Source organism: Ambystoma mexicanum, chromosome 8 (assembly GCF_040938575.1).
Source record: "Ambystoma mexicanum isolate Mex_15411 chromosome 8, UKY_AmexF1_1, whole genome shotgun sequence".
Lineage (NCBI taxonomy): Eukaryota > Metazoa > Chordata > Amphibia > Caudata > Ambystomatidae > Ambystoma > Ambystoma mexicanum.
This window is the reverse complement of record NC_090929.1, coordinates 1,079,907,491-1,079,927,794: the sequence shown is the minus strand read 5'-3', so window position 1 is coordinate 1,079,927,794 and position 20,304 is coordinate 1,079,907,491. Positions and strand designations below refer to the sequence as shown.

At 48.4% G+C, this 20,304-nt stretch overlaps 1 protein-coding gene across 6 annotated transcripts in view; it reads right to left on the bottom strand.

Annotated features, from left to right (window-relative positions):
* Positions 1-20,304, bottom strand: part of UBR4 (ubiquitin protein ligase E3 component n-recognin 4) — a 2,945,062-nt gene that overhangs the window by 2,401,886 nt on the left and 522,872 nt on the right. The window lies entirely within an intron of this gene.

Genomic DNA, 20,304 nt, shown 5'->3' with positions numbered 1-20,304 from the left:
CGGAACTGGCTTATAATTATTTTCTATGGAAGTGTTCACCGGCTTAGTTTGCATTGGGTTAGCTAGTGAAGGGGTAACCTTTTGAATATACTCTTAAGCGGAGGTATAGATTGCGAGATAGCTTTTCTCTTTTAAAATATCTTCAATGAAATATGTCATCTTCAGAACCAAGAGTCTGAATGTTAAATCTTGCAGCCGCTCTCAAAGAGATTGGCGTACAGTACTTGATTTTGTGTCATTGAGGTATTAGTGGGGCCAGGGGTTATGAAATATATGGCGATGGAAAATTATAATCAAATGGGGGTGTCTAGGTTGTCCTGGTCTTCAATAAAACTCCTTAATACTCTTCTTCTTCCTCAATGATGTCCTCTTCCTCATATGTGGTCTAGTCAAGTTGTTCTGGATGGATGTGCCCTTCCCTTTTAAAAGGCACAGAAGGTACAGCAGCCTCCACTAAAGTATCTACTTTTTTTTTTTGGGAGTTTGTCCCAAAAATCCATGCACGATTGCATTTTGAATAGTTCAACTGTTCTTCTGACCCAGGTTTCCTTAGTGAGCCATCCTGTTGGATGTTTTCAGGTAATCCCTCTTCTAATTCCCCAACCATATTTCAAAGAGGAAACAGTACCCTAATTCAGTGCTACTAGTCATTACACAGACATCAAAGAACATGCTTTGGGAATCTAAACATCGTAGGAACTCTATTTACTCGGCGTGGAGCTGTGTTAATATGTTTTGTATTAGACATAAGCAGCGATTGCTAGACCGTCGGTTAAGGCCTCGGAGTGAAAGCTGACGTTTTATTTTTCACAATAGAGTTCCTAACATTTTTGATTCATTTATACATTTAATCTATTTTCAATTTCATTTAATGAACAATTTCTCTGGACTTATCTCCTGTTGACCAATTTTCAGCTACATTGGTATGACATGCATTACTCACCGTAATAGCATTTCTGATGATTGTAATTGCTTAGGTTCACATGATGCACATATAGTCTGACATCTAGTGGTAATCACAGAGTATTGCATCTTTCTTTCGAGAATCGAAAGTGGACGTCGACATGGGTGTGACTAACACTATCCCTAATGCGACGTGTAGTGTACGCACAATCCTTCACACGTCGAGGTCTCTGTTTTTTCTGCCTTGAGGGAGCCTTATAGTCAGCATGAGTGAGTATAGAAGAGAGAAGGTGTAAGATGTCTATGTTCCTTCTACTCCAAGAGGGGAGGAAGAGTGGGCGCATGTGAATCTAAGCAGATACAATCATCAGAAATGCTATTGCGGTGAGTAATGCAGGTCTTTTGATGCTTGTTAATCTGCTTAGAATCACATGCTGTGCACAGACTAGCAAGCGGTACACAGATGGTGGTGGGTGAAGGAACAGTAGAAAACAGATGTCTTAGCACTGCTTGTCCCACCTGAGAATCAGACCTAGAGTGTGTGTCTAGACAATAGTGTTGTGTAAAGCTGTGTACAGAACTCCAGGATGCTGCTTTACAAATGGACTCAAGAGGAACATTTGCATTGAATGCAATGGTAGCCCCTGTGCCCCGAGTAGAGTGCTCTAGGCGTGAAGGGCAGATCTCTCTTGGCAAGAGTGTAAAAGTGTTATGCAGTTTACCATTCACTTTGAAATAATCAATTTCTAGAAAGGGTGCCATTCTCTACCAGCTGCCACTGAAACGAAAAACTGGTTTGTCTTTCTTAGTGGCATTGCCCTTTCCAGGTAATAGATTACCGCTCTCCTCACATCTAGTGTGTGGAGGCTTCTTTCTGCCATGTTAGTGGGGTTCTGGAAAAAAGTGGGTAGTTCTATGGACTGGTTAACAAGGAACTTTGAGATAAATTTAGGCGCAAATCGTGGGTGAGTGTGCAGGACCACCTTATCCTTGTGAATTGTGACAAAAGGGTCTTGAACTGGAAGGGCTTGCAGTTCACTAACTCTACTTATAGATGTGATCACCACCAAGAAGGCGTTGTTGTAGGCCAGTGCATTAAGGCTAGCCTTCTGCACAGGTTCAAAGGGAGGCTCGATCAGTCCAGTGAGTACAACATTCAGGTCCCATCTGGGAGCTGCGTTGGAAATAGGGGGATTCATTCTTTTTACCCCCTCCATAAATGCCTTTATTACTGGAGTGTTTCCCCACAAAAGTTTCTTTTGGTACGTGGTATATGCTGAAAGTGCAGCCTGGTGGACCTTTAAGGAACTGAAAACTAGGCCTGAATCTAGCAAGTGAGTTAGGTACAGGACAGTATGTGTTTGTGGGTATTCAATTGGATTAAGGTGTTTGCCATTACACCTGATGACAAAGCGTTTCAATTTGCTGGAGTAGCAATGTCTGGTGTTGGGTTTCCGTGCTTCCCCAAGTATGTCCATGCATCTTTGAGGGACTTGGAGGTGCCCGAACTCTATGACCACAGGAACCAGGCTGCTAAGTTCCGAGTTTGAGGGCATGGATGCAGGGTCTCCTTGTCTTGTGACAGCATGTTGGAAGGGCATGGCAGCTTCTTGGGAGGGGAGACCGACATTGCCACGAGATGGGAGAACCAAGGTTGGCGGGCCCACATCGGGGCCGCCAGAATAATCCTGACAGGTTCCTGGTGCACTATCTTGTTGAGCAGGGTAGTCGGGGTAAATGCGTAGACAAATTTCCCTGACCATGTTATCCAGAGACCGTTCCCCATGGAGTGGTTCTGCGGGTACCTGGAAGTGTAATCTGGGCATTGTGCGTTCTCCAGAGTTGCGAACAAGTCTATCTTTGGGAAGCCCCAGTCTGCGAAGACTTTGAGAACAATGTTTGTTTGATTATTTGTCTGGCGCACCTGACCCAAGGGTATCTGGGCACCTTTACGTGTTAAGTTACAAGAATACTTTCAGCTTTAGTTACAACATTACATAGTACGGAGTGAAATCATGAAGAAGGAAAATGTACCGAAGAAATACAGTAAACGCATACGCAAGGATATATATACAAGACTACAAAATGAGTAAGATACGGGGATACTTTGGGCTTGGTTACATCGTTACCTAGAGTGGAGTAATAGTAATAGTGCAGAGGAAATCAAATAAACACAAATGCAAGAAAGTATATACATATATATTGAAAGCGGTGAGAAACCATCTTTTTACATTGCGTCATACAGCACCTTCAGTGCAGTGGCACAGGGAAGTCTTTCAGATTTCCCAAAGGTTTAAATACATTCTCTTGGATAAACTACTGTTTCCAAGAGCAGTGAAGTGAAATTGACTTTACTTACATCTGTAACTTTCTATTCACAGCACACACTATCCTACAATAGGGTGCTGGAGGGGGGGGTTACTTAGTATGGTCACGCTACAGCAACGTGGGGGCCTGAGGGGCTCGGACACGCTACGGCAACGCGGGGGAATTGCGGATACTTACCCGACGACACTAGGCTCCTGGTGACGTCTCTCCTGCTGGCTTTTCTCAGGCCCTTGTTTCCACGAACCCCGCTGGGGAGAAGAAGGTCCGACCGCGCTTACTGCAGCCTCTGCACACCCGGCAGCGATCACGCTGGAGGTTGCCATGGCAACTACAGGACGCCAGGAGGGCCCCTGTCGTCACTCGCCAGCAATGTCTCCATCAGCTGACACGTCCTCACAGCAACGGCCATAAAAGTCATTCAAGCACATAGCAGTGCTTCTCAGCTGTTCGTTCCGGCGGTTGTGCAGCTCTTCACCTCTTCATAGTTTGTAGCCTCAGTACTTGAGTCTCCCTGACCTCTGGCCTGTTTTTTTGGACTGCACTTGGATTTCACTTGGATTTCCCTAAGGATTTGGTTACTTTTGGACTCGGTTCTTCCTGGCTACCTGACCTTGCCTGTGACTGGATTACCACCTGGATTTCCCTGGACTATTCCGTTTTGCTCTTTCCAACTGCCTCAGTGGATTGCTCTTTGGAAGGCTGTAGTCTGCCCCTCACGTACCCCGCATACATTCTACCCTGTGTCTTTGGGTTGCTCTTGAGCCCTACCTGACCGCCAGTTTCACCTCCGCGGTTCCTCAGCTGGGGCTCTTCACCTACAGACTGACCCAGGTCGCTGGAACCCTGTCCACCTGCAGCATTTAATTGGGCAAGGAAGCACCTACGGGCCTCCTGGAGACTGGTATCCATCCTTCCCATAAAGCCCTTGCAGACGCTATATTAGGTGCGTGTATCAGGCTTCCCGTTTGATTCCTTGTTAGAGGATTATTTGCCACGTTTTGTCTAACTATTCCTTTCCTCCCTTTAGCTGCCCGGGTTCTTGCTGCTGCTGTTCCAGTTAAGCCTGTGGCCTCAAAGACTGGCCAGTGAGTAACTTGCTCTCTCCCTGGCTGGTACTTGGGGACGGAGGTACTCCATATCATCGCTGCAACCACAGTGTTTTCACAAGTATCCTCTTGGTCTACTTTCTCATGTAACATTTTTTACGTTACCCTTTCCACAATTAATGGCTGGTGGCAGTGGTTTACTTTTTCCTACCATTGTGTGCTTCTACCATGGGCTGCAATTGCAGCTGCAGTAAAGTACCCATGGGTGCCCATTTTATAAAAATGGCCCCGGTCGTCTTTGACATTTCTTGTTGGAACGGTCCTTCTTGAAATTTACTCTGCGTGCCAAACCAGGTTTGGCCCCACTGTTCATTTGGTGTTTGGCAGGTTTCACTGCTGAAGTCCACCTCTGGCTACAGCGTATCTCGCAGGACAGGAAGTGAAAGAGGTGCCTGAAATGCCCTGTGCTGAATCCCCTTGGTTACAGGAATGCGCCCAAATGTGATTGGCCGGCTGGCTATCCACCCTGCTGTGTGATTGACAGCTAGGCTGCAAATGAATGGGAGAAACCTGCATAAAAGGCAAGGTCTTTTGCTTGGAAGGCAGAGTCGACCACTGGATGAAGGAATGCGAAAGACGCCTGCTTCAACTCCTGGACTGTTGGGTTTGTCCGGTGAAGCCCTGCTGCAGTGCTGAAGCTCTGAATTCGGCTTGACTAGAGAAGTCCTGCAAAGGACGACTTCTTCCCTTGGGTTGGTGGGACCAATGAACCCCAAAGCGAACTTGTCTGGACATCCTCTTCAAGCTGGCTGTACTTCCATTGGTGCTGCAGGAAACAATTACCAGGGAGAGGAACACCAGGATCGACGAGTGCGTCGTTTTTAAGTCAGACCCAAGCTCCAGGAAGATCCTCCGGACTCCCATTAAGCAGGACTGACCAAGTCGGAGCCACCTCAATAGAGTGCTGGACCCCAGATGCGAGGAAAGTCTATAAGGTATCCGAGAACCGCAGTGGTGCTATTCATGAGAAGCTGAAACCCACTCATCTTAAGTTTGCCCATTGCTACCGTCAACCTTCAAATCATAGTGCAGGAGTCCCCAGGTGTCCTTCCTCTTGTCCCCACGACTGAGGCCCAGGAACAACAGGATCTGCCATACTACAACTGGAACAGAAGCCAGCTGCAACCAATTTCTTCAGACCTAAGGTACTGTAAACCAAGGGATACTTACCTCTTGTTGTGTAGCCTTGCTAGCTCTAAATTGAGACTTGTTTTGGTTACTTTTGCAGAGTTGCTTGTAGCTTTGCCCCTCCAATGCCTTCCAGCTTTGTCAACTATGATTTCTAGTCTACAAAGACATCTAAAACATTGTGCAAGACTTTTTACTTACCTTCAAGAAGTGCTTCAGCTCCCCTAGATTGTTTTCATTGACATTGGCTGTCCTGGCTCCCTGAAATACTCTTACATCCTGACTTTGTGCTTTAACTATCCCTCAACAAAAGTCATACATTCTGTAACTTGTGTAGCTGGGAAAGGGTTAATTGGCTTTGCATTGGGGGTTCAAAGTACTTACCTGCTTAAGGATATTTGTTAACCATTGTTTTATTCCTTAATCTTTTCCTTTGACACCAAACTCAGTATTGCTCTAAATGGGCCAGTGACATATCAATGTCCACAGTACCCTAGTTATTGAAGTCACCTCAGGGTGTAGGAAGTGTCTGTGTGCCATCCCAAATGGGTATATACTGATTTATTGAAAGAAAGTGTGTACTTTCAAGTATTTTCTTTTGTGTTACTTATTTGCTCCTTTCTAAAGAAGGCTTATTCAACTGACTTAACTTAATAAATAACTGTTTAATCAAGAAACCTTGAGTGTAAGTGTTTATTTGGATAATGTGAATCTCTGGTACAACCCTACAGCTCACATTGACCCCTCTTGAGATAAGCCTGGCTGCTCAGTCAGTCACTCTACCAAACTGTGTAGTACATGCTTATACCAAAGGTTGGGTTAACTATTGCCAAGAGGACAAGGCTGGTGCAGTCTCCCACAGGGTACTGCATTCAATCTTGTCTAACACTTACTTTTAGAATACCATAGGTAATTCAAGGGCAGCAGACCCCATTGGTCAGAACATACCGTGATATTCGGTTACAGAATCACTTAATTAGAGCAACACCGTTACAAGTTTATCTTGCAAAATGTGTAACTTTCTTTTTTCAAGAATGGATAAAGCTACACACCAATGTTACTTTTTAGAACACAGTTAAGAGGGAGTAACAACTTGTATATTACCTAGAGGCCTAAAGATACTCAAAAATAAGTATACACACAGTGAAACTATTTTAGACTCCTACAGCAATTCAAGGAAAACACAACCCAGTGTTACAAATTTAGAAGAGCAGCAGCTATTCAACGTCAGTATAACCTATTGGTACATAACTTTTATACTATTACTAATCCGGGAATAGATTGGACCAATGATACTTTTCAGAAGTATTATACAATTCTAAGTTAAACTAGGACTCTAGCAGACCTTTAAGAAAGGCAATCAGCAGTTTAAGGTAAGTAAGGGTCTGTATACTTTTCAGAGTGGCTAACAGCAACTCGAAGACCAGTATTAACGCCAAGACTACACTAAGCAGATCAGGAAAAACAAAACCCCAATGGTACACTAAGAATGACAATCATTTATTCACATTAGGTAAACTTATTGGTAAGCTTTTACACTCACTCAGTTCAGAATAATAAAACAGTACCAACATTATTTCATTTGTTGATAGCCACCACATCCAGAAGTATCGAAGCGCTAGAACAGAGTACAGTCATTACAGTATGAAAGGTAGGACAAAGGTTAGGCATGTTTGTCAAAAAGTACAGTGACTTTTTTTGGGAAGATCCAAGAGGATCTTCGATACATGGTGGGAGAGCATTCCAGAGAGTAGGAGCTATGACAGTGAAGCTTGCCCACCCTGCTCTGTCTGGGGAATCTGTCGCTAGGGAGGTGGACGTGGATTATCGCAGGCTGCGTAGTTTGGGTTTTTATGGAAATGTGCTGTGCGAGGTAGGGGGGCGCAGTGTTGTGAATGCATTGGTGTGTAAATTAGAGGATGTTAAACCCAATGTGTACCTTAATCGGCAGCAGTGAGCTTTGGGTCTCACAGGAGATGTAGTCAGATTACTTCATGCCCCAAACTGCCTGAATGGTGTTGTGTTGGATAAGTTGTAGTTTAGTTAGCTTTTTGATGAAGGTTCCTGCAAGGATGGTGTTGCAGTAATCCAGTTTATGGTCAATGATGGCCCTAGCCAGCGTAAGGCAGTTGTCAGGGGACAGGAATTTTCTGCAGAAGTTAATGAGTTTAGTGGAGTAGACTGCGGAGGAAGTACCGGCTTTTACACATTTATGCATGGTTAGTTCGGAGTCAAGATAGACTCCCAGGGTTTTTACATGGCTAGATACAGGGGTGATGTTCACACCAATGGTCTAGGTGTTTGAGTCAGTATGGGGAGCCGAAGATGAGGAGCTTGGTCTCATCATTCAAGCGTAGGAGGTGGTTAGCCATCCGGGCCTGAATGATGCCATAGATCCGGTTGATGTTAGCATATTTTATTTATATTGCGATCATACCCAAGTGATTCAGAGCGCGACCCGACAAGGGAGAACAAAAACAACAATCTTACTAGGCCCAGTGACATTGAGAATGTGCAAGTGCATGGGAGGAGAAGTGCATGGGAGGGGGCAGAAGTGGAAAGTGCAAAACAAGGAGAAAACAGATAATTGATAATTAATACAAATAAATAAGGACAACAAACAGAGGTAGTGCAGCCAGCAAGCGGCAAGTGCTGGGTTTAAGGTAGTAGACAGTGTATCTCTGATAAGTGCAGGAAGAAAAGTGGGGGGCTGCATGGGTACAGATACAGACCCCAGTGCAAGGAGTGGCCCGAAGGCAATGCGGGAGGGAGGCAAGTGAGCAGGTACCCGGGCCCAGAAGACCGAGGGTAAGCCAGGTGCACAGTGCTGAGATGGAGCAGATCAGCAGGGAAGAGGGGGGCTGAAGGTAGAGGCCAAGCGGAAGGTCTCGAGGAGCTTCCAGAACCGGTGATGGTGGTTCTCAAGTTTCAGAGTGGCAGGGATGCTGTTCCACAGGGAGGCCCCAGCCGAAGGCGGAGATCTAACCCCAACTCGTTTCTTAGAAAAACGACTGACTCTGAGGGAGTCTTAGGTAGTGGAGCGAAGAGCTCGAGAGGGGAGGTATTTGCGGAGGGATAGCTGAAGGTATTTTGGACCCAGGCCGCAGAAAGGCTCGTGATAATGCAGAGGGTTTTGTATTTAATCCTTGCATCCATTGGGAGCCCATTGAGGGATTTCAGAGCTGTAGAGATAAGATCCCAGGGTTTGAGGCTGAGGACAAGTCTTGCAGTCCTGTTCTGGATTAGTTGCAGAGGGCGCAGAGTAGAGGCAGGTAGATTTAGAAAGAGGCTTTTACAATAGTCCAACCTAGAGAGAACCAGAGCTTGAGAGACAATGAGCTTCTGGGGAAGGAGAGGAAAGGCAGAGTACCTCTAAATGCAGTGGGAAGTTTGACTTTTTAGAGACATTAGAGATGTGAGCGGAGAAGGAAAGTGTGGAGTCAAAGATGACTGCGATGTTCCTAGCCTCGCAGTTGGGGGTAGGAGGGCTAAGGGAGGCAGGCCAGAGAGAGGGGAAAGGAGGGTGAAGGTGTGCCGATGAGGAGGATCTCAGTCTTGCTGACATTCGAACAAAGATCATTGGCGGCACACCAATCTTGAATGGCAGTTAGACAATCAGAGATGAGAGGAGGTGGGCGAGGGCAGCCTGAAAATAAGTTGAGTGTCACCAGCATAGTTCTGGAAACTGGAGCAGAAAATTGCAATGCAGTGGGCAAGAGTTGCCAGGTATTGGTTGAAAAGCCAGGTCGAGGATTTCAAGATGGCCGCGTTCTGGTGAGGTCGGCGTTTCCCGGGCACCTGACCTGCTAAACTTAGCAATACTGCCTGCAGCAGCTTCAGCCCTCCCCAGCACTCGCAGCTTGCAGAGTTAGCCCCTGGAGCGGGAAGGAACGCACAGCCTCTGGGGGTCGGTGCCCTGGAGCAGGGCTGCGGAGGACGGCGGGTCGGCGCCAGCGGCAACGCGACACATCGCGGCCCTCGCCATACCTCCCCGAGGCGGAGTGCGGGAGGAAGACTCTGGGACCAGCGTGAGCCACGCACAAGGCACCTGGTTGCCGGGGTCGGACCCCCAAGTGGGCCGCTGTCGCCGTACCCCACTGGGTTTATCCAGAGGTGCAGCTGTGTGAACGAGCCCATCCCGGCAGCGGTACACCCATCCGGCACTGCCCCGGCCGATCCTGGAGTGTGGGGGTACGTAGGAAGACCTGGCGGGCAGGGAGACACGCGGTGCGCCAGTTTGGATTTCCCTGCCCGCATGGTGAGGTTGCCCTAAAGAGGTGGGCCCCAGCCAGGATGAACGGGTGCCACTAACCGGGCGCAGCGTCAGCTGCGAACAGCAACATATCCGTGGAGGAAACCACAGCCCAGGGGGAGCACATGACTCCCATTTGGACTGGGGCCCTGGGCTGGGCAGGCAGGCCATCCGGCCTAACAAAGGACACCGGCCCCCGAACGGGCTTCCGTCCCCACGGAGGGGCCCAGGGGATAACTGCTGAAACAGGGCACCCTCGGAAGGCTGACCTAGGCGGTGGCATCAACGGGAGGCCCTCTGCCATAGTGAGGGTTCAAATAGCAATCCCTGGACCTGCATAGGACTTCTCATTACCCCCCCTCCCCCGGGGCACTTTGCAAGAGGTACCATCCCACGGCGGTCCGCACAGCAGAACTCAGCACCTGGAGCCAGCGGCCCTAGGTGGTATGAGGGGCTCGGCGGCCCCCAGGGGACTGCACGCCCAGATGCAACACAGGTGGATCAGCAAACTGGTCCAAGCTCCAGAATAAACAGATCCAGTGACTACAAGAGGCCCTGCATGGGGATAGCCCCCGGCCAGGCAGCGAAGTATAGAGCCAATGCCTCATCGCCCGTGGGGCCCCCAGCGGTGGTAAGCCGGCACACTCCCCTTACCTGAAGTCGTGCCGCCAGACAAGCTGTTTCCCCACAAGGCAGCCACCAGATTGTCTTAGAAACCCATTCAGAAATGTCGAGAAATAAAATGAAAGACAGGCCAGCTCCTGGTAAAGGCTCTAAAAAAGGGGTGGAAGGTTCCCCTTATGAAGTTTTGGGCAAGAGAAACTGAGGAGGGCCAAGAGATGGCAAACGGGTCCCAAAATAGAGCCGCACCCCCTTCCTAGGAGGAGCATGACAGGCCGGTGTCCCAGGCAATGCTCTCAATTCATGGGCAAACTGGTTGACAAGATTACAGCAGCGGGGCAGGAGCAGATGGACAAGCTGCTAGAGTATCTGGCAGAAGGCCTAAGAGAAATCAAAAGAGATATCAACAAAATGGAAGAGAGAGTGGACACTAACGAGCGGGCCATTCAAGAGCTGACAGAAAATGCAAGGAAAGTCGACAATCTTCTGGAAACGCTGGCTGTTGCTATACAACATCTGGAATTACAGGCAGAAGATTTAGAGAACAGGTCAAGAAGAGTGAATATTAGAGTCAAATCCTTGCCTGAGGACATTCCAGATCAGGAGCTGACCCAAACACTTAAATCAACATTCGCGGACGTTCTCGATTCAGAGTCCGAACCAGAGATGCAATTCGACAGAATCCACAGGGCGGGCCCGCGCAGACCGGAACCAGGCCCGAGGCCGAGAGACATGTTGGTGGCCTTCCACAACTATGCTACAAAAGATAGCATTTTGGAAAAGGCTAGAAAGGCCACCCTCATCACCTACAGCGGCCACAAAATCTTCCTGTATCAGGCCCTGGCGCAGATAATGGTAATCAAAAGGAGGAGAATGGGTCCTGTATTGTCCTACCTACGCTCACAACAAATCCGCTACAGATGGAGAACTGGCAACTGCACCCTGGAAAGCTACCAATAATTCTGACGCGGACAACAGATCCTGAAGCATTGAGAAGGTTTTTTTTTTTAGGCCCAAGACAGAGGGAGGCCGCTCGCCATTGAAGATGTGCGTTTTGTTTCGGGTGGTTCACCAGAGTTTGTTATGTGGAGCAGGGAGGGGGGACTAGGGTCTTGGAATGGGATTGGGAAATCCTGCGTGGGGTGGATCTGGATCAGATATAGAGTCTGACTCTCGTCTTTGTATCGCGAGGGGGGCGTCACGCCAGCCAGATTCGCCTGGAAGGGGAGGGTTGGGTGGGGGGGGACGTGGCAGTGTGGGCTGAGGGGAATATAGGGCAGTGAGAGGGCAGTTGAATCTTATATAAATGAGGGCGGCCGAGTGCAATCTCCTCCGGATGCGCCAAAGATATTTTATTAAAGCTAATAGATCTGACCGTCTCCTGGCCAGATTGCTAAGTAAGGAGACAGGGGACAAGACCATCCTGAAAATTAAGGGGGAGCGAGATAATCTGTCTCTCCCGGACCAGGAGGCCTATCTAAACAAGAGAGACCATCATCAGATCTCTTCGGAAGATAGAGAGCTCCTGGAGGGCGAGATAACTTCGGACAAAATCAGAAGGGTAATTAACCACCTACCTTCTAACAAAGCCTCAGGCCCAGATGGGTTTGTATCGGAATTTTACAAAATACACAAAGAAGTCTTAATTCCCATCCTCACTAAATTGTTCAATTGTATAGGGTCCACCAGGGTCCTCCCCAAAACTATGAATGAAGCCAAAGTGATCCTGATTCACAAGAAGGGTAAAGACCCGACCGAGTATGGGTCCTACCGTCCTATAGCCTGGATTAATGTGGACGCCAAAATTCATACCAAAGTTCTAGCTAATTTTCTTGACACAATCCTCCCCAAATTAATACACACAGACCAGTCCGGTTTTGTTACCGGCAGGCAAACATCTGGCGACGTAAGAAGATTGGCCCACTGGTTTAAAAGACCCAGAAAAGGAAAATCCCGGCCCTTTTGCTAGCAATCGACGCGGAGAAGGCGATTAGATCAGGTCGGGTGGGGATTCCTGTTTGCCGCTATGGTCAAGATGGGCTTTGGTCCAGGCTTCACCGGCCGAGACAGGGCTAATTATCAAAATCCAGTGATCCAACTAGCAATTAATGGCCAAGTCTCTGCCCCGATCCCGGTAGAAAGGGGCACAATACAGGGCTGTCCAATGTCTCCCCTTCTTTACGCTCTCCATCCGGAACCATTTCTAGCAGCAGTAAGGGCAGCCGAAGATATAGAGAGCATCCCGTTCGAAGGTTATGTCCACAAGGTAGCAGCCTTTGCCAACAACATGATTTTGACCTGAACTCACCCTGGCATCTCTTTACGGGCAGTGGGCAGGGAGCTGGAACAGTTTGGGCAAGTTCCGGGGTTAAAGATTAACATGCATAAATCCAAAGTCCTCTCTCTTTCATTGGCGGTTAGCACGGAGCAAGACCTCAGGAGGGCATATAAGTATAGGTGGGTTGACATATCCTTGAAGGACCTGGGAATTCAGCCAACCAAAACGCTAGAGGCTCTTTACAAGGCAAATTATCCTCCTCTCCTTCAGAAGCTCAAAACTAAGATGGTGGACTGGGGGCCCCTGGCGATATCGTGGCTGGGACGTGGTAATGCCGTGAAGATGGCGATCTTACCTCTGCTGCTTTATTACTTTTCGGCCCTTCCGGTACCCGTCCCAGCGTCCTTCAGAGCCATCAAGAGAATAACCAATCGGTTTATCTGGAATCAGAAACGCCCGAGGGTAGCGGCCTCCCTAAGGAAAGCTCAGCCAGCCCGTGGAGGCTTGGGGGAGCCGGACTTCAGGGTTTATTAAATGGCGGCTCAGATCCGTGTTATCAGGGATTGGTTAAGGGACGACAGAGGGAATGTTTGGAGGCCGATGGATAGAGCAGTGGTGGGAGGGAATCTGGAGGGTATACTGTGGTTTCCGAGGCCTGATAGACCTATCCAAATGTACTGGAGTACAATAACCGCGACAACGGGAGAGGCATGGGATCAAGCTGTAAAAAGGGCGCACATCACCACCTTCCCCTCCCCTTACACACCCCTGCACGGCGAATATACTAGTGCGTCGGTTTTTAACCCTTGTTTCCATGGGAGCTGCCGATTGGTGTGGGATATGTTTGTCGGAGATGAGATTAAACAATTTGAGCAGTGGAAAAAGGACTTTGGCATAGGGGAGTTGCATAGGTTTTCCTATCTCCAGATGAGGCACTGGCTTTCTCATCCGGTGGTTAAGCAGGCGGGGTCTCGTTCCCTTACCCCTTTCGAAGAGTACCTAGATTCGGACGCGGGGACAAGGGGGTTATGGCTTCCATCTATAAACACATTAAACAGGGAGAAGCCCTTTTGAACAGAAACTATATGAAGAAATCGGAGGGGGACACAGGGTCAGAGATAGGGGAGCCGGCTTGGGAGAAACTGTGGTCACAGATCCCCAAACTTACAAGATCGATTCAGATTTAGGAGATGTGGCTGAAATTGATGCTTCAGTGGCACCCAACTCAGGTCAGGCTAAATAAGATATTCCCCAATATGTCACGGCTATGTTGGAGGGGGTACAGGGCTGTGGGGTCCTGGGCTCATGTCCGGTGGGAGTATCCGAAAATCGACCAATTCTGGACCCAGGTCCAGCGGGCGGTCATCCAGGTGCTGGGAATCAGGGTAGGTCCGAATAGAGGTCTGGACTTGATGGGCCTAAATGGGACCCTGACAACCCTAGCCACGAAGGCAGACCGTAAGCTCTACGTGATGATGAAGTCGGCAGCCCTGGTCTTGGCCCGAAAATGGAAATCAAAAGAACCCACGCAAGAATATGAATGGATTGCTAAAATCTGGTCGTTAGTAGCTTTGAAATGGATCACCTACTCTATCCAGGGAGACCATTTGCTGTTTGTTTCAGATTGGTCCAACCTACTGACCTAACTAAAAGCGGGGGCACGCCGAGCCTGGTGCCCCAAGGCCATGGTACATTTTGGCATAAATCGCCCGCAGGAACAGTCGGACTTGTGAGAACTGATGCAGGGGACCTACTGAGCAGCCATTCTAAGGAAGTAGCTCAAACTTTATAGCAATATGGATTGACCTTCATTCAGGGTCGCACTCAGGGGTGCTCTTGGATCCGGGGAGGAGGGGTATGGGGTGTTTGTTGTAGGGAGGGTTTTGTGTTCATGTAATCTTGTTAAAATTGTCAATAAAAACTTATTTGAAAAAAAAAAGCCAGGGCGAGAGGTAAGACCCCTGGGGGACACCACAGGTAGAGAGGAAGATAGATGATAGGAAGGACCCAAGTTGGACATGGGAGGGTCGATCAGAGAGGAAAGAGGTCAGCCAGTCAAGAGCCAGATCAGTGATACCCAGGGTATCACGGAGACGGTTGAGCAGGATGGTATGATTGACCGCATCGAAGGCGGACAAGATATCGAGTAGGATGACGACAGAGGGAATGTTAGAGTCAAGGTTGGAGAGCAGATCTTCACGGATATTCAGGAGAGCAGTTTCCATGCTTCTGGCAGCTCTGAAGCCAGACTGGTGGTCATGGAGACAGTCAACAGAGTTAGAAAGGAGGTTAATCTCAGAGATGGCCAGTTGTTCCAGGATTTTGCCCAGAAAAGGAGTAACAGAAATTGGTCGACCGTTGGACGGACAAGAAGGATCAGCTGGTTTTTTTTTGAGACTAGGATGCACAAGGGAGTGCTTCTGGAGGGAGGGGGAAGGATCCAGAGGCAAAGGAGTGGTTGCAGAAATCAGCAAGGGCCGGAGCAAGGGTATCAATGTGGTCCTTGATGGTTTTAGAGGAACAGGAATGAACCCGTTTTGATTAGGCTTTCATAGATCGGACTTGTCTAGCGACCTCATCAGGGGAGAAAAGAAGAAAGGATGAGAAAGAGGGTGGGGCAGTGGTTAAAGGAAGGTCAGCAAGCACAGATGGAGGGTGGGTGTAACGCTCACCTGGTATCCACGGGGACGTCACTCAGCCTGTTATGACCTCTTACAACCTCAAACCCATCCCTGGAGTCTACTCGACTGGGGACTGGGCCTGAAACACAGGATTGGTAGAGTTTAACTGTCTATTGACTCTGTGTGCTTGAACCCCTTCTTCCCCGAGGTCCAACCCTTCCCTTTGATCCACAGCTCACCTTGTTTTCTTGGAAAGTGTGCTCCCCGTCCTGCTATCAGCGCAGGGGCACGTTGATTGATGCGGGCTCCTTACTGCCTAGTTACTTCACTGGCAAGAGTCCGACAGGTAAGTATAATGAGTCTTTTGAACAGTTCTCTAACTTTGTTCCTTTCCTTCCTTAGATGATGGCCGGCGTCCGGGGATGGCGGCGTGCTGCTGAGATGAGTAGCACTGAAGGTGAGCGAGAGCGTGGCGCGCGATGCGACCCTTTCGTATTTGTATTGAAAGGAGTTCTTTTTCTGTGTCTTTTAGGTGCCGCGATGTTTTCAGCGTGGATGCCGGTTATGAAGAAGAAATGCAGTGAATAAGCGCGGTATGGGGAGCCTCTAGATGTTTCCCCACTAACCTGGGGTGTCTTTTTCCTCTTGCAGATGGATGAGAAGTTCCGGAGGCAGAGTTCCCCCAGAGTGGCTGGGATTCAGGTAAGCGTTTGAAGCTTGTACAGTCTGTAAAAATAAGCGAAGATTTGCTGAATGCTTACTAATGCCTTTTTTCTGTTCTTTTCCCTTTTCCTTAGGAAGTGGTGTGCCGGGATGGGAATGACACCGCCGAAGATGCCCGCAGAACAGAAGAAGCGAAGAATGATAGGCAGAAGCGCTGCAAGGCTGTTCCTAACGGTGTTCTTGTTCTTGCAGGAGATTAGCGCAGAAGAAAGATGCAGGCCTACTGGAGACTGATCCAAACAAGCTGAGTGTCACGCTGCAGGTGCAGAAAACACAGCATGTTTCTCAGCCTGGGCGTGGCTTAAATAGTCTCTGGGTATCCCAGGTGTCTCTGGGCTGAACCACACCCAAAAGACTAGACTGCACATGCAGTTCTGGGAACCGAAATATGTGGGGGCATCCATCTTGTCCCCATCAATGCACTACAAGTCCAATCCCCAATGTTATCCTATGTGAGCGAATGAGTCTGGTGCCACAAGCGCCAAGTCTGACTCCAAGTGGGTCTTTGGAGGGATGGAGAGGCCCTTGAGGGCCATGTAGGTGATCGTGGCCTGGCTCCAGCCTGACATCTTGGAGGGCTGGGGACATGAGGGGCAGGAATCATGACAGTGGGGAGGAAGGGGAGGGTATGAGAGGGTGGACAGGATGTCCTGGGTTTTTGAGATAAAGTGAGAGGCAAGGGTATTACAAAGAGCCTGCGAGAGAAGAAAGGAGGGAATGATTTCTCCAAGAGGGGTGGTATGTGGGATGGAGAGGGGGAGGTCAGAGGAGATCAAGACATCGAGTGTGTGCCCTGCAGAGTGAGTCGGGCCAGAGGGGAGGATGACAGAGAGAGGGAGTCGCAGAGGCCATAGAAGAGTAAAGACGACAAACAAGGAGACTCTATATGAATATTGCGGTCACCAAGGAGGAGAAGGTGAGTGATAGAGGCCAGGAGGGAGGAGGAGAGATCAGCCCACTCAGAGAAATTATGTGATTTGACCAGGAGGCCAGGAGATAGTAGCCATGGTAAGAGAATGGCTAGGAGGAGAGGGGGAGAGGGGGAGAGGGGGAGAGGGGGAGAGGGGGAGAGGAAAGATCAAGGCTACACCACCACTGGACCGGAAGGATCTGGGTGCCGAGAGGATCTTGTAGCCGTCAGGAAGGAGCGCGTCAAAGCTTGTGACAGAGCTGGCCATGAACCAAGTCTCAGTAAGACCAAGGACGTCAAGGTCAAGTTCCTTAAGGAGGTCGCAGATGTCAGACGAGTGTTTAATAGCAGAGCGAGAGTGACAAGATGAAGAAGGTTGCCATCCTTAAAGACATTCCGGGCAGGGGTACAGATTAGAGGTATGCCCTGTGGAGGGGGAGGAGCCCTAGGAGGGGCACAGGTGGACGAGGATGGAGAGGTCAAGGTAGCCAAGGGAGGAGAGGAGGGGACAGCAGGAGAGAAGAAATTAATGAGGCGAGGGAAATGCCTACAATGGAGGAGATTGGCTGGAGGGCCTTGGATCATGACAGTGCCATTAAGGTAGACTTCAAGGATGACTTTAGAGGAGTCGAATGAGGCCATGAGAACTTCCCAACGAGTGCCGCCATTAATGGGAGAGGAGGCGATAGGACAGAGCAGAGATCATATGAATAGTCCATAGATCTGGCGAAGGAACGACAAAGAGGATGTCCGTGAGAGTCTGTCTGGAGGAAGTGCTGGAATAGGTATCAGCTAGGGGGAGACCAGGGTTGGAGGCCAAGATATCCTTTTTGAATTTCTTCCTGCCAGACAGTGAGAAGAGAGGAATAGACAATGGAAAAGCAGTTGGAAAATATAGGAGACAGAAAGCGCCATGGCAGTGGAAGCGAAGAAATAAAAAGGGGACTGGGGGTAGCAGGGAGGGAAAGGCAGGTAGGTGTGGAGAGGTCACTTGGCTGGTAAGTTAGAGAAGCAACAGATTGCAAGCAAGTACAGGGAAATTAGCAATGGGCAGCAAAGTTTTACTTTTCAGCAAGTACAAAAAACTGCAAAATTTGACTTTTTTAGAAAAGAGTTCTGGCAAAAAGACCCAACCGGGGATTTAATATTAAATAAATAAACCGGCAGTATCTTTAACATTGTACCAAAAAGTGGTGCGTTTAAAATCAATGGGAAAATCCCATAGAGAATACTCCGTTGGAATATTTTGCGTGGTAACCACTGCCACCAGCCAGAAACTCGACGAGGGGGGACGGGACAGTGCCCCCTCGAAAACAGACCCAGGGGCAATCGAATTACCCCTTACCAGTACTTCCACAATATGATCGTTTGTACGGGTTCTGTTCACAATTTTGGACTAGTTAAGCCAATGGTGACTTTACATGCCCTGGGAGACAGTAGTCAGTCCCAGGGTATGGAGTCTATGTTTGGGGGTCACTGTGACACCCCTGTGGTACTGCACTGAGGGTGCTGTGTACCACACATACAGAAAACCAGATGATACCCTATGGAGTAAAAAGAAACCCCATAACCCATAACAAGTCAACGACATACCTCAAATCATGCCTAAGAGTGGGAGTAAAAGAGTCTCACTCTTAGCAGGAGAAAAAAACAAACCCCAAAAATCCAGCAAAGCTGCTGGGGGACTCACTAGGTTTGGGAAATTAGCCTTATAAGAGAATTCTCCTTAACACCATAGAGAGTCAGCCGTGGGGTATGATTTTAGTGTGTTTGTGCTGGTGTGTGCCCTGGCAGCCGAGCGTCTTCTCCATCACAGAACCGCCGTCGTTGGAGTCGGGAGCCCTCGCTGGAGTCTTCCGTCATGTGGATAGAGGCCTCGGTCTGCATGGAGTGAGCGGCCCAGCGTTTGGTCCGCCGATCCTTTAAGGTCTTTGGCTGAAAAAGTTCAAAGTATTTACACATTTTTTCAAGGTGAGCCCTCGGGAGACAGTGAATGCACACTCGATGCGTGTCTTTCCACAGGAATTTTCAGTGGCAGGAGGGACAAAATTTAAAAGGGGTTTTGTCCATTATATTTTACAAGGGCAGATTGGCGAGAAAAGAATAAAGAGGAGAATACAATAAGCATTCTCTAAAAGTATGTATGAAAAACCTCCCCCCCTCTCTCCCTACTGTAATGGGCAGAGGCCAGTGAATGTCGCGCCTGGTCGTCGATGAGTGTTTTCACAAGAGCCGTCGAGCTGTCAGATGGTCATTCAGCAAAGCGAACAATAAAAGGAAAGAAAGTCTATAATTGCAACTTTAGCTAATCAAAGACATCAGCCTGGAAGAGAACTCTGTATTAATGCATTGACACACACTCAAAAGCAGATTCACAGGTGGGACAAGCGGTCCTAAAACATCCCTTTTCCGCTGTCCCGTCTAACACCCCCCCTCATTCTCCAGATACTGCTCGCTAATCTATGCAGAGCATGTGATCTAAGCAGATCCACAAGCTCCTAAAAAGGGATACATTACTCACGGTAATTGTATTCTGGTGCTTGATTCTGCTTCGATTCACATGCGCCCACTCTTCCTCCCCTTCTGGAGTAGAAGGAGCATAGATGTTTTCTGGGTTATCACAGTTTCGGGTATATATCTATACACTTCATGCAACCTCATGTCAGAAACAAAATCTGAGGGACCTCGACGCATGAAGGACCATGGGTACAGTACACATCACTCTAGCGATAGTATTACCAACACCCCCTGCCGACGTCTGTTTGCATTTCAAAAACAAATCTTGTAATACTCTGCGACCTCTACTAGATGTCAGACTATGCAGAGCTTGTGAACTAAGCAGACCCACAAGCTCCAGAAATATGTATTCAATTTTTTATTGTTGTGTGATACTTCTACCTGATTAATTTTTCATAGTGTTTGCCAATAAATAAATATTTTTATACGCATTGTGTGTACTCATTGTGGACCCTTTACAAGCTCACTACCTCTAGAAACTTAGCCTAGACCACTCATCACTGCTACCTTCATCTGGTTTAGCTACAGCTCCCAGAATTGTCCCTTTTCACAATTTAGGTTGTCATTTTATACATCTGTCCCCCCAGGAGTACAGAACATCAGTCCTAACACATTAGCACAGTGACTGGGAATGAAACCACACCCAGGGACAAAGATCTGGCACTTTTGGAATGTCCCAATTCTGGTAGCCAAATGGGTTAAAAAAGCAGCACAAATAAAAAGGATTTGTATTTTGCAGGGAGGCTTTGGATACAGACTTACTGGAGATAAAAGTTATCTGGACACCAAAGGCCCTCTTGGATCATATGCTCTAAAGAGAATGCCAGATTGCTTGAGCGCACAACAAGAACATGAAATAAAATTAATGACAGAACAGCAAAGGGACGAGGGGGAGGGGGAGTTACTAAAGTAAGCCA